At 40.5% G+C, this 14,808-nt stretch overlaps 1 protein-coding gene across 2 annotated transcripts in view; it reads left to right on the top strand.

The window, feature by feature from the left end:
- coro2ba (coronin, actin binding protein, 2Ba) overlaps window positions 1–14,808 on the top strand; it is a 48,714-nt gene that overhangs the window by 15,897 nt on the left and 18,009 nt on the right. Inside the window, exon 1 of one of the 2 annotated variants that reach the window (XM_085405840.1) lies at window positions 12,596–12,759. The exons of the other annotated variant lie outside the window; for it this stretch is intronic. The gene's annotated coding sequence lies outside the window, so the exon portion shown is untranslated. Of the gene's footprint in view, window positions 1–12,595; window positions 12,760–14,808 lie in introns of those variants that run through there. 2 annotated transcript variants of the gene reach the window in all.

Below are 14,808 nucleotides of genomic sequence, written 5' to 3'. Positions count from 1 at the left end.
GCTTACCAGGACTGCTGCTGATATCAGCTGCCTTGCTCTTGTGCTGACAAATTAGGTGCAGTATTTTGGCTTCGGTTATTTTGGTGCAAAACAGGTGCACAAAATGACAAAGAAAAATAACTCAGGCCTAACTACTACAGGCAATGCCTGGCAATGATTTTTGACCTAAATGTACTTTCTATCTACTGCAGAAGTTTTTCAGGCACATTTTTTTAGTCTAATTTTAGTATTACAAGCATAAACTAATGTGCATTTCTATGCAAGAACACTGAAGTTTATTATTTTGAACTTCCGTGGAAGATGGACTCACTTTCTAATTCATGGTGAGTTCTTGAATGAGGTTGGTGTCAGACATATACAACCTCATAATTGTGTAAATAGATTAAGATATGTGGAAATAAAGGGGGATAAACTTGGCTAAAGTATGACTTGGGAAGCAACCAAATTTAGCATGTTGCTAATAGAGACTTCCTTATGGAATAACATCCAAAATTAAATATTATTCTCCATAGAGCATGGTGAAATTAGGTCTGTGCTTTACATATGGCCTTTAAACTGGGACACATACTGTAGCGTAGAAACCTAATTAACAGACTGGCAATAGAAGGATCGATGAAACAGACTGGAAATATGTGCATGAGTGACTGAGCTTTTAATGGATAGCTAACACAGTCCGTGGTCTTACATAAACCTCATAATAAAATTCGTCAGCACGGGAAAACCTGTATTGGACATATGGAGGTTTGCTTATGCAGAATGACAGCAGCATGAGTGCTATAACCCTGTGGTTGGTTTTCTGTTGGTGATCTCTTCAGCACAGTGGAGGCTCAGAATTAGGTCAAATTCACAACACATTAACCTTCACCCTCATATGGGGATACTGTCGTTTCAATGTAGCTTATGAAGCTCACACATAGATCCAAAGGCGATTACTGATGGCTGTTTCTGCATGAGCGTGCTCTTTTTTTTTGTAAGAAAAGGTCACTTGGCTCATTTTCCTTTATTTCTGTCTTTCTTTCTTCTTTTTCTCCTTTTCTTAAAACCTAAAACTGAAGAAGACATTATTTTGGAGGCAATGGAGAAATGATCCCGGATATGCAGAAGTACATACAGGTTGAGATTCTGTATGTGAGAGTCAGAAAACTGAGGAGATGGAGCAGTACGCAATAATCTACGTTGGCTTGATTTGTATCCTTGTCTATTTGGACTGGGGATATGACTTTGAGTCAGCTATATTTCAACATGCTCACTTTAGTAGAAAAACTCATTAGACGTCCTTCCTCATGACTGCTGCCCTGGATAAGTCGTAACATCTGGAACTTCCCTTCCCCCACATTGGTGCCAGAATTGCTGAAATCTGTCTGTCTCTTTGCAGCTTGCAACTTCTTTGTATGCTGCTTAACAGACTGTTGAATGCCTAATTTGAATTTATTTTAAAGTCCCATAAAAGAAAATCCTCTATATTGATATGCTCTCGTTTATTACTGTTCTCTTCTGAAGTGACTCGGTTCAATTTCTCCAGCACTGGCAAACCACAGCTCACCTTTTCCTGGCGATAGTTTAAAAGGAAAGACAGTAATTTTTTTGGTCCTGAGCTAAATTTCTTTTTATATTTATATCCTTTCCTAGTTTCCTAGTAGCTGTCATTAATTTGTGGATCTGCCCTCCCTGTGTATTAACTATTTTATTCAATTTGATGTAACCAGTGCTTAATATGCAAATTTAGCCATCCACTGAAGGTGCTGTTCAAGCACAGCCGGAAACAGAGGAAGTCATGAAACACATCAAAAAGTGACTGAAACACATTACACAGCATCCCTGTAAACAAAAACAAAACAAACAGTTATTCAAATTTAATGATCACAGAATTCTGATATGAACTTAAGATCAGCAGGTGGAGAAAAAAAAAACAATGTCTTGCATGAACTGCTTCATTAGAGGTAAATGGAATTGGGGCCAAAAGTTGACTTTGCATTCATATAGGAAAAGAAACCAAACTACACCAACCAGACATGAAGACCACCTGCCTTAACTGTTGGCCTGCTGGTCCCCCTTTTGCTGCAAAAACAGTCCTGACCTGCTGAGGTATGGACTGCACTAGACCCCTGAAGGTGTGCTATGGTATCTAGTCCCAAGATATTATCAACTGATCCTTTAATTCCTATGGCACCCATGGACTGGATGGGTTTTTTTTCAGCACATCCCACAGATGCTTGATTGGATTGAGATCTGGGGAGGACAGGTTAAGACCGCTAACTCATTGCTGTCCTCCTCAAACCATCCTGAACTCTTTTTGCTTTGTGGCAGGTAGCATTGTCTGGCTGAAAAAGGTACAGTCTTTTCCTAGGGAATACCATTTCTATGAAAGGTTGTACACAGTCTACAGCAATGCTTAGATAGGTGGTACGTGTCAAAGTAACATCAGGCAGGACCCAAGGTTTCCTAGCAGAACTTTGCCCTTAGCAGAACATCACACATTTGAGCCAGCACTGTGTGATCTGAAAAACTGACGTCTATCTTTGTCAACATCAGGCTTCTAATATATCGAGAATAGGGAAACAAGCGATTTACAGTTAACTTCAATTTCAAACAAAAGCATGGAGGCGCTTTTCTTTCCAAGCTCCTTAGACTACGATGACCTGGATGACTGAGAACCTTCACAGACCAAAGCATGGATGGATAACATTAAATATTACAGACGTTATTGATAGTGATGACGGAGGTACGTGGTGCACTCTGGGAGGGTCTGCATCCTGTCTCAACAGGATGCAGAACAAATTAAACCCTGGAAGTAGGCATAAACTGATTAAGAAGAATCAACATGATGAACTACTATGCGAGAGGCTCCTGTACAAGGACAATGTTATCTCATTGCTCTGGATAACTATATCACACAAATAGCAGCATTAGCTTCTGGTATCTGTACTGTCACTAATACAGAGTTAGTGTCGCCATCACTCTGATCTAAAGCAAGATATCTCAACAACTGCCATACAGAGTGGAAAGGAAATGTTGAGGCAATTCAAGGTGACCTCATGATTCCTCAGATATTTAGCAATTACCTGTCTTCTTGTGTAGCCATCATTAGATGGGAATATTCACTTTTACAGAAGATAAACAAATCAAAAGCAATTATCATTTTTTATGAATTGTGATTCAATGTAGGACATAACCGCACACGTCAGCACAGGGAGATAAACACATTTTTTGCCTAAAGGCCGACCATGTAATTAACATGTGATTGCCTAAGTGTTAAATATACATTGCAGCTTTGTGGGTGCTCCTTTATTTAATAACCTAAATGTGACCTTTCAATTTGCAGTGTGATTGGCTTATCTGTTAATGGACAAAGTACTGACTGACATTCAAACATTAAGATGACTTATTTGTTATTGGGTCTGATGGATATTAGAGCTTTCTCACTCTCTCCCTTCTTGCATTCATTATCTTTAGCATTATCTTCAGTATTCCTACAGCGTGAACTAGTCTCGCCAAGGTTCAGACAGTCACTGTCTGCAATGGAGAAGTCCTTGGCTCGGCAGATGGTCTGGCACTTCTCTGTCTAGGTTTGCTTTTTCACGCTGTCCATCTCTCCAATCCTGTGAAGAGAGACGGAGTGAGAGAACGAGCTAGTGAAAGGACATAGGAGAGAAAAGAGAGAGCGAGACAGACAGGGAAAGATCGAAGAGGCAGTAATACCAAAAGGGTGTTGAGTCCGTCTGGTGCTGGGTGCTGACACAGTCGGGCAGGAGTGCCGAGCATACTAAAGCTCTGCACTTCTGAACCTCAAAGCTGAGCGCTTCATCCAATTTGGAGTGAGTAGCTTTTCTCAGACATGTGAAAAAAATAATAAATACACTGTAGGCCTTGTGTGAGAAGGAAAAATCAGACGAAGCAGTTGATGGATTGATGTTTTTATGAAAACTGGTGGCTGGCCATCTGTTTCAGTCTGCCCATGTTGTAGCATCTGGTTATTTTTGCCTTCTGTTTTTTATATTTGCTTAAGAAATGTTGCAATGCACAATAATAGGCCAGGTTAGGCCTTTCTTCACAGGAGACTTTTTGGCTTGACATTCTAATAAAGCACGTTTTACTCATAATATTCACGCCCTTTTTTTGTCTCTGTAATTTGTAATTCTAAAACTGAAGCAGCTTCTATTAATTCACATCATTAACGCTGGTTTCTCATGTCGAAATGTCTCCTATGGCAAATCCTGGTTATAGAGTTGTTTTCTGCCAAGTTTTGACTACGACTTATTTAAACTGATAGGAAACCAGACAAGCTCTTCTTTGTGTTTCTTCAGTGGGTAATCCAGAAATGTGTATGGTGTGCAACTAATTTTCTTCAATCCCCCAGTGTGAAAATGCTTTGTTTTGCACTCCACAACTAGCAAAGAAACAGAACACCAACAAAACAGCTCATCCACCTACAGTCTCTTAACTCTTTAGCATCAGACAGAACTGCTGTTTGTATCTGACTCAGAGGAGGGTGGCTCTGTGATTAGCACCGCTGCCTCACAGCGAGGGGTTCACTGTGGAATTTAAATGATCTCCACTAAACACAACTTTTCTGCAGGAGCTCCAGCTTCTCCCACCACCCCAAAAAACCTAGGTTACATCTCCAAAAGACCTAGGTGGCATGCCTGCACAGTGGCTGCCCACTGCTCCTAATGAATATGATTGATTTAACGCAGAGAAAAACATTTCACTGTAGCAAATCTAGGCATGAATAGCAACTTTCATCTTCCCTTGATTGTGGTGTCAGGTTCTTGGCACTCTCCAAGCGCTGTTATAAATGCCTGGTGATCCAAACCTTCTGCAAGTCAATATTCCCCATCAGCATTCACCAAAAGCAATACCTTAACAGATCTGAAATCATAACTCACTCACTGATTAATCACTCCACAGAGCTGTTCCTGTGCTCTTGCTTCAGCGATGGGTTTCAATAATCTGATGAAAGTGTTCCTTCATCTTCTGTCTCAGACTCTGTGCCATTTTTATTTTTTCCTCCCCGTTTTGTATCGCTGCCAGACGGCTTTCATTTCAGAGCTGATGCGATTCGTGCAGCGTGACATAAAATAACTTTTGCCCATACTGCTTCTGTCAAAGTTCTTTAAACACACAGGATGAATTGGTTTATCTGTTAGCTTTACACAAACAGATGTTCACCGTGTAAGATGAGATAACTCTTTATTGTCATTGCACAGTCATACATAGTACAATAGTACAATGAAATTGGAAAACTGTCCCAAGTCAGCACTACGTACAACAACACGACACGGTAACTTAACTTATTGATAAAATGAAGAATAAGTGTACGTGTATTGCACACTGTTATTATAGCACATTCAGTATTATTGCACCTTCTTATAAATATAAATATTATTATTGTTATTGGTGCCCTGTTGAGGCAGCGCGTGCTGTACAGGTTCTTCTGGGAGAGAAGAGGATGTCCAATGATTTTTTTTGGGCCATATTAATGATAAAGGATGGAAACTGTGTATGTATTCAAACAGACTGTATATAGGCTGGGAGTAGTCGCTGTAATGTCAGCCATTGGTTTGTTAAGTCCTGTTATGAAGCACTGACCTGAGACTTTTTCCATCCATCAATTTTCTTTATATGGTGGTTATATGGTTTATATGGTATATTTCTTTTAACAAATCAGTAACCAAAGGAGTCGCCCCCTGCTGGCCATTAGAAAGAATACAGGATTAAAGCACTTTTGCACTGGCCTAAAATGTTTTATGGATTTATTAGGTTAGTATTACTAGACATTTGTCCTTTTGCTGGATTGCTGTCAGGATGTTGTTCATTAAATAATGAAGCTTAAGTGCTTTTTGGGTGATAATATTTTAATCATTTGATGGTACAATAGAATCACGCTCGCTGTGTATGCGCGTGTGCTGCAGAGCAGGCAGGTGGTCTGACAGAGGGGAGTTAATCTCTGTCTGGTAAGAGCCTCCTCTGCTCCTCCTCTCTGTCTGCTTTTTCTTTTTTTCTTTAAATATTTCATCAGTCTCTGTCGCCCAGCCTGCCCTTTTCTTTCTCTTTATTCTCTCCTTTTCTGGTCTTCCCTTTCACCTCAAATACCTTATTCTCTCTCTTTTAGTTAGCTTTTATCTCTGGTTCTCTCTCTAGACTTTTCCTTCACCTTAAATCTGCAGCCCCCTTCTGTTATTCAGGGTGTGAGGCCCAGATCGCATCATTATGCTCCAAAAAGCATGTGGCAGAAACTCCTGGGGGAAAAAGAAAGGCAAGCACAGAGGGAGATTATTAATTTAGACCTTTCTTCTTGGTTTTGGATGACTGACCTTATAAGTGGTGCAGGGTAAAATGTGTCTCTGGTTTGTGTTTGTATGGAAAATATGGCATGCGTTAGTAAGAAGGATAAGCAAAAAGGCTCAGAACTTGTATCTGAAACTATATCAGAATATCTAGGAAATAATATAGAGTGTATCCATAGTAATTACATTACCTGGACGATAGCGCTGCTGCTGATAACAACCTCCTTTTACCCTCCGGAGGGATAGATGGATTCCGGGACACCCACTTCTTCGTGTACTTGTGCTCTGATAAGTGCCCTTGAGCTGTGTTTCAGTGTTTCCTGTCCATGGGCAGCGTGCTCTTTGCATTACAGCTGCTTAATGGGCCTGGCTAAGAGCAACCATTATCTGGGCTTCTGCATCTCCTGTCATTATTCTGAGTGATCCCCTATCATCAAGAAAGCACACTCCAAGAGTCACACAGCACTTGTTGTTACTGAGGCATTGACAGAGATTGATTCAGTGAGTTTCATGATCTGGTTACTATATGCCAAGACTAAAGAAACTGCGAGGTGTTCATCCCTGGGTATTGGCCGTGTAGGAGCCATATGAGTTGTTCCTTTTTTGACTAAGTGGGTTGGTTTAAATGGACTCACTGTATTGGTGCACGGGTGTGGGGCGTGTCTCATGGGTGAGGTAGTTGATAAATGTGGTTGCACTCACCTGTTCACAGCACCTGATGTTGATGAGCAGAAAGGTAGGGTGAGCATGAGGCAAAACTTTCTGTTGACCGCAGCTTGAATGATTTTGAGTTGCATGTGGAATAAAAGGAGCAAATGATACAGAAGTGTATTTCATGCGTTTATTGTTGCGCGTCATCTGTGTCCTCATGTTTAGCCTGCCGCGGCCGTTGGTTGAGACGGAACAGGCCGAACTTTTAAACGAATGTGCCTGATTTATTCGGTCCTGTCTGATTAGTTACAACAAATATTTCCACAGATATGTTTTTCTCTCTACTGTGGCTTTTTAAGATGCCGTATGTCCACTTTAAAGGCTTTTGAAAGCTGGGGTCTACTGTAGCTTTATATGGTACACACGTGGAGTTTATGTAACAACACCCCACCTCATGGATACACCAGCTACTATTGGCTGAAATGCTGACATGAAAAATGGGAATATTTTGCCCCTTTGCCCAAACCTCGAGTCTTGCTGATGCTTTAATCTGTATTCTTCACTTTCTGAGAAACTCCAGAAATGATATAATAGAAATTAATGAGCAAGATAAATGGGAGCCAGTGAGTTCCAACAGCTCCTGTGACCCTTCTTTTTAACTGATTGAAATTAATGCAGGCTCAAATAAAAGATTAGCTTTCCAACATTCCTGAACAGGCCATCTGGAAAATCTGACAAAAACTCCAGATGGGCCGATTCACTTTAGGCTGCTGGAGCAGGTGTGTTAAATCTATTCTGTTCTGTTTTATTTTATTCCATTTGCCGCTCGCTCACAGCTGCTGTCCTGTGCTGCCTCTGCCCTTCCTTTACTTCTGTAAGTGTTAGGCTTCAAATTAACTTTGCATTCATGACTTCTGTGAAAACAATCAGAGTGCTTGCAGCGCTTTTTCTGGCTGCATCATATATTATAATTCAGTTTTGAGGTCATTTGGCGTGTCAGTGTGCTTATAGTATCTTGCAAGTCCATAAAGGAATGAGGGGCTAACCTCTCATTTCTTGACAGCACATATTTTCATTTGGGATTTTGATTCAACTGCTTACTTTGGATCTGTATAGATGATAAAGTTAGGTATTTACATGCATGTAAAAGTGATGAAGAAGTCCTGCACTCATCTTCGGTGACTGTCTTATCGTAGCTCTTGTTGCCATCTGCTCAACAGCAATGCTTGCTACCAGGCAAGACAGGCAACTGCTTGTGTGGGGCCCCGAGGGCTGTCAAACTTTAAAGTACAGCACTGGAAATGTGCGAAATTTGAAGTGACGTTAGACAAGAGCTGACTTCCCTAAGGGGGACCCACTATTCATTGTAAGTGGCACGCATGATTTTATTTAAACAAACCTAATAACAACAATGAAAGCCATCCAAACAAAATGAAGAGGCGTTATCCTTATGGGAGGGGAAAAAAGAAAGAAAAGACACGAAAAGGAAAAAAAAGCAAGACAGTGGCAAATAGAGCAGATAATAAGGGTTAAATATGATGCTAACTAATTGCTGCTAGTTTAGCCTTAAATGTGGGGGAGAGACACTTGAATAACATAACAATACACTAGCATCACATTATTTCATTTATTTACTTTGATGTTTAACATTAGTTAACTTAGCAGAGCTAAGCTAGAGTCTAGTGTGTCTGAGCTCTGCTGGCTGATGTGACCGATCCGTGAATCTAGAAGCGAGTAGTTACAATATTAACGCTTCATAACCACTCAGCTCACCTTGGGGCATTGTTACTAAAATACCTGTCATCTCTGCAATTTCTAGTTTTACCTGTCATTTTATAGGACTGTGTTTGACCTTGTTGCTGTCAGATTATTCATCAAATATTTGTGATGAAAGCTGGTTAGAGGGGTGCTTGTGAATTTTTGCATAGGCCTCCAACAGACACCAGAATTCTCGCTGCATTGTGTTTGATCAGATCTCTGAAGATGGCTGTTTGGCACTAGCTGCTGTTCTAAGCTGCTGTTTGTGGGAAAAGGGAAAAATGATGTCCTTTTGCATTTAGGTCATTAGATTTTAGGGCTGTGCGATATGACCAAAATCTCATATCCTGATATAGAACATCTATCATCCCGATAACGATATAAATCACAAAAAAATTAATATTTTCTGTAAATTCTGGGAATCTCGGGTAGGTGAAGTGTTTCCAGCTGGGCGCCGTGTACCTGCAGTCGAGTGTTTTAACCGATACATGAAACTACACATTTTTAGACATAGGTTGTAACGGCCACCGTTTTCTTTGTGAGTATTTATTACAGCGTGCTGCAGGGAAAAGCCTGTTCTTACGGAGCCCCCCAGGGGACATGGGAGAAAAAAAAATTACGGAGGAAAAAAAAAAAATTAGGGAGAAAAAAAAAATTAAGACGCAAAAGTATTGCGAGATCTCGCAAAAGTAAGTATGGTCTGTCCATAGTGTGGTTATATTAAATATAAGAGAAAGAGAGAACTTTAAGAAATTAATTTAGCCACTACAGTGACCATCAAAACGATGAAAAAAATATTGCCGTAAACAGTTTATTTTGCGACACCACAAAACAAACTATATAGCGTAAAATGAAACTAGACGTTTTTATATCGTCATCTGATATATATCGTTATATCGAACAGCCCTATTAAATTTACATGGTAGTATATTTATTCTTTATTCTTCAGTTAATAAAAAGATGTAGTCCACCCATCTGAACTGGACTAAATAAATTTGGGACAGTTTATTGTGATTCAGGCGTTTATATGGAGGGCTTTTATCCAGTTTTGGCTTTTAAAACAGCGATAATTAGTATTATTATTGCAATGCTAAGCTTTAAGTAAATGTAGCCATTGTTTTCAGCTTGATTTACTTGATGCCCTTCCTTATATAGAGCCTCTGCAACCAGGCTAATCCCACTTCCTTTGACTCAATGCAATGCCAGCAAAATAATCAGAATTAACTCTATGCTGGAAGAAGTATTCATAAAAACTGTTTACTGATCCCAAAATATTTCTGTTAGATCAGAATGCGGGAGAGGATGTGCGTTTGTACTCAAACGTATTATTTTACTTACGCAACTAGCTTAGCTTCACTCGTAAACATGTAAGAAAATCTGCACGAGGCAATGTTAGGATCAGCACTGCTGCTGTAAAGAAGATTAACATCAACCAATGATGCGGACTTTCAGATGATAGCGTGTAAAATGGAAATACTTTGCTTCAATAATCTGCAGCTTCACAGCACACAAAGGCCTTTTTATAACCTCAACTGTCCCATCAGGCATCGCCATAGCACTGTAGAAAATATTTTAGCACTTTCAGCCAAGCTGTGATACTTCCTGTGTGACTCAGAAATACAGAGCCCACTTCACGCTGAGACACATTTTGGCTGAAATAACCAATAGTAAAGCTCTCTTTTTGTGGAGTTTGCTCCTCGCAGAGATGGGAAATCATCATAAATGACTGTACAGTGTCAGTGCCAAGGGAAAGGAAGAAAAGACCAAACATGACACGGTGGCTTGACAGGGCTTCAGTGTTTCTGAGTGACAGGACATGCAATCTCCCCGTGGATTTCCCTTTTGTGTCTCCTGAATGGGAACGCAGATGGTTCTACTTCCTTATTTGGCACCAACGCTGATAAAATCCTGATTGGAATATTTGAACCCTATCATTTGATTTAGTGTTGTATGGATTCCTTTTTAGGGTTTATTAGGAGTCAAAGAGCTGCTCGTTTCACTACTGCTGAGGCCAAAATGAATATTCAAAAGAGTTTTTATGTAGCAGTTAGACAAGTAGTTTCAGATTTTGGCAGCTATTTAACTGAGAAACAAAAATCTGCTATTGCATATGAGGGAAAAAAAACCCTCAGAAAGACAAGAGGGGTCTGGTGCTCACAAAGAGCAGCAGCATTGTCTTGAGGCAACATGTAAAAAGCTCAATAAACACACTCTTCTCTCTGGAGTGCTCTGCCTTGCAGCTATGAACACTATACTGAATGTATACTGGTACAAATAGACAACAAATGGTCAGGCATGGATGCAGGTGCAGAAACCAGCACAACATGCTCACACGAACACGCACCAAACTAAGAAGCCTCTGGATGTCTCTTTCACACTGAGCCCGAAGGGGCCCGTCCACATTTCAAATACACAGACAATCATCGAGGGAGGCAATTTTCACTACAACACCTGCTTCAGTATCGAACTGACCTTTTAGAGGGTGTATGTAGTGAAAGAGTGGAAGCTTGCACAGTTATCTCTATTTCCATTAAATCCTTAAATATTCTGTAGGTTGCAGACATTTTTTTGAGTTTACCAGTGTTGTTAAAACAAAACCCTTGAAGAAAAAATGTAATTTTAAATGTAATCATCTCTCCTGCTAGAGTCGACTTAAATGGGCCATAATCTTTCTACTTTCAGTTACTAATTAATTTAACAGGTTTTCATTTTGTATATCAACTGTTCTTCTTCTTTGCCTTCGCCGCCGCCTATCCATAATCTTTGTCCAACAACAACATTTTATCTAACTCTACCACCCAGTAATCCATTCATGGCACTTTATAATACGTTTTTTTTTTAAGTTTGTTACAGGAAATTTTAAAAAGAATTATAATATAAGTACATTAAGTAACCCAGCAGAAAAACAAAGTATGTAAAAAAAAAAAAAAAAAAAAAAATTAAGATTAATCCACGCCATAATACAGCCCGCACCCCAAAAAGTACAGCTGCTCGTTATGTAAGGTGGGAAAGTGCTGTTTGTTTTTCTGCAAAGTTACCAGTTATGTGCTGACATGGCATATTTAGAAAGTAAATCTGGTTTGTTGCAGCCAAAAACCAAACAAAACAATATTACATTCAATCACAATCAGGTTTTTGTAGTCAGATGCCCACTTAACCATGTGACATTAACGTGTTGGCCATTTTGGACATGTGACACGGTAGGTTCAAGGAAATAAGGCAGCAGTCACACAGCCCAAGATATTGGATTTGGGAAAAATAAGTATTTCGTGACTGGATGTTGATTGGCTGCCAGAAGCTGATGAGCAAGCACTTGGTGACAGTGGGAAGGAAAAACTCCCCCCTGCACAAACAGGCTCAGGGAGGGGCGGCGATCTGCTGTGGCAGAAAAAAGGCATGCTGTGGAAGAGAGCTAGAGCTTAAATATCTAGATAAGCTGGATGTAACTGTTTAATTGAAGACTTGTTTAATTGTGGTGTCTTCTTCATTTCTTGTCTGTGAATATTTCAAGTTTTACGCAAAATTCCTGATTGAATTTTACTGTTTCTGTTAGCTACAAAGTCCACAGTTGGGAGAAACGAGATTAAAAGGAAAAAGATATAAGGGCTGAAAAACTGTAAGCGTTGCTGGGAATCCGCCAGAAAGGCCTTCTGATTCCAAACAAGCAGTGGGTGGGAAAGGAAAGAGGATGAATGGGTACTTCTCTGCTAGTCTGCCTGAGCTGGAGTTTCAACTGTAGTGGACACAGAAAGAGATGCAGAGGGCTGACTGAGTGGCAGGATGGAAGAGAAGGGTAAGAGGAAGAGGAGGGGGGTGCTGGCCCCTCAGCTATCAGTGCTCGTAGGAGGAGAAGAGGGTGGGAAGAGTGAATTTTAAAGGGGAGGGCTGAGAAAAACATGAGAGAAGGAGGTAGAGTAGACACAGGCCGCCAGCTTACATTCGAAAGGGAAGGAAGGAAGAGAGAAGGTCCTGCGGCTTGTGTAGATAGGAGGGTGGATGTTTGCAATCTCAGAAAGCAGCAGGAACACTGTGACTGGAGTGTCATTATAAGGACACTTGTAAGGTAAGGCGACATTTTCAGGTGTGGAATTAAAATATGTGATGTTAATGAAATATGAAAGTGGTGAGAGTGAAGTTTATATGATTCAAACTTGGCACAAAAACCTTCATATTGTGAAAATCTGCAAGTCTGCAAAGTCCTGAAGGATTCACAGTGCATACCGCGAGAAGAACTCATGCTCACAACCCACAAGTCTTGTGATATGATGGATACCAAATCATTTCTTGACTTGCTGTCTTTCTGTGTATGTGCATGCTCTGCTCATGATCTGCGTGTGAGCTGGTGTGCCGCAAACCCTCGTGAGATAAGAAAGACACAAACACGCTCAGACAGACATCCTCTCTGTGCCATACGCCGGGGACCGATGAATGAGCATCCTTGTAAAGAGAGCTCAAAGCGGACGACTCTCCTCTAACTGTCCCTTAGGCCAGTTTCTGCTGCTCTTCTGTTCCACATTAATTCTTTAACAAGCAGCTACTATTGAGCTTACACAGACCTAATATTGTCGGATCTTTACTTAACAATGTGAAGTTCTTGGAGACAACTGCTTTTTTGAGCTGGAATTAAAAGGATTTGAATGTTCGTGTGAATGTTAAATAAAGAATAAATGTTTTAGTTTTCATACTCCTGAATATGATAGGAGCAAAATTCATGCCTGCACTTTAGAGTTTTCTTTATATTCTGTTTCTTTAGACCGTGCATGTGGTTCAGCTTGCTCTGTGATTAAAGGTGTTGTTTTAAACCTGTGGCTCGTTCCCCACGACAGCCACAGTCCTGCAGTGTCTGCCAATGACAAGCCAGCACTTTGCATGGCAGCACAGCCTCCACTGGTGTGTGAGTGAGAGAATGAATAGTGAGAAACACCTGCTTTACATTTACCATTACCATTTGGGTTTTTGGGTGTTTGTATTGCCGGTACAGATTCACATAGCTAATCTAGCATCAATAAACACCTCGGACGGTTTATGGTTTTAGAGAAGATTAAGCATTTTTTCTTTGTCTTATATTTGCTCGCCTCAGACAGCTAAATCACAGTAACCCACAGAAAAACTAGTAATATAAAATAAACGTATTTTCCTGCCTACGTTTGATTTATACGGGGTATAATTCATGCACTATCTTGAGTGTTGAAGTGAGGAGATGGAGGTCAGCCACACTGTAGCCTCCTGGATGCTACTTCTGCTGTCCAGTGAGAAACAGGAAAAGACAACGGTAGCAGCATGGTCAGGGCATGTTTCTATTTGCATGCATACACCCCTCCCACCAGTTCCCCTCCTTATCCGCAGAACAATGCTGAATAGAGGATTGCCTGATGTCATCCAGAATTGCAGCCACTGATCTGACAGCGGTCATAAATTCTCTTCCTCCAGTCCCCATCGCAAACTGATATAGTCTAGATTAAGTGTCACTAAAAATATGTCTTTGAACAGATCTCCCTTCAGAGAATTTTTTTTAGAAGAAATTCTATAGCCACATTCATTCACCACAACTTCTGTCCCGTTGGGTCAAAGGTCATTTAACATCCTTGTCCTGTGGCTGAGTCAACTGTTAAATCCCTATGCAGAGCCAGACCATAGCAAAAATCAAGCACTCCACCAGTGCATTCTTGTGGTGAAGTGGCAAACAAAAGAAGCATCTTGAGTCAAGACCAACCACTTCTCTTTTGTTGTGAGCAGCAGCTGCAAACAATGGTTGCTATTCTGTTGTACAAGATCCATCTGAACCAAAAATAGAGTGACAAACAATAGAATATGGTGTGTTTGTCAGAAATGAATGATTTTTGTTCTTGATTGAGATTCAGTTTGGTTTTGTTTTGTTCCACGCGTTAATCACTGACTCTGTGGCAGCGTGGAGTAGCATGAAAACATTTTCACCCAGTTTTCACCCTTCAAAAGTCTCACACCCATGACCAGTTTGGATGATTTCCCACAACTGTATGTGTGACTCTTATCATATGTGCACAGATGGGACAGCCCACCCTGCAACTGTGCTTGGAAGATGGGGAATTTTAACACAATCATGATTATGCGTGCATGTTTTCTAGCTTCTAAT

The sequence above is a fragment of the Rhamphochromis longiceps genome, linkage group LG1, assembly GCF_057381845.1.
Source record: "Rhamphochromis longiceps isolate RC_006_pf linkage group LG1, R_longiceps_female_GT1.1, whole genome shotgun sequence".
NCBI lineage: Eukaryota > Metazoa > Chordata > Actinopteri > Cichliformes > Cichlidae > Rhamphochromis > Rhamphochromis longiceps.
Note: the sequence above shows the minus strand (reverse complement) of the source record. Positions and strands in the feature narration are given on the sequence as shown.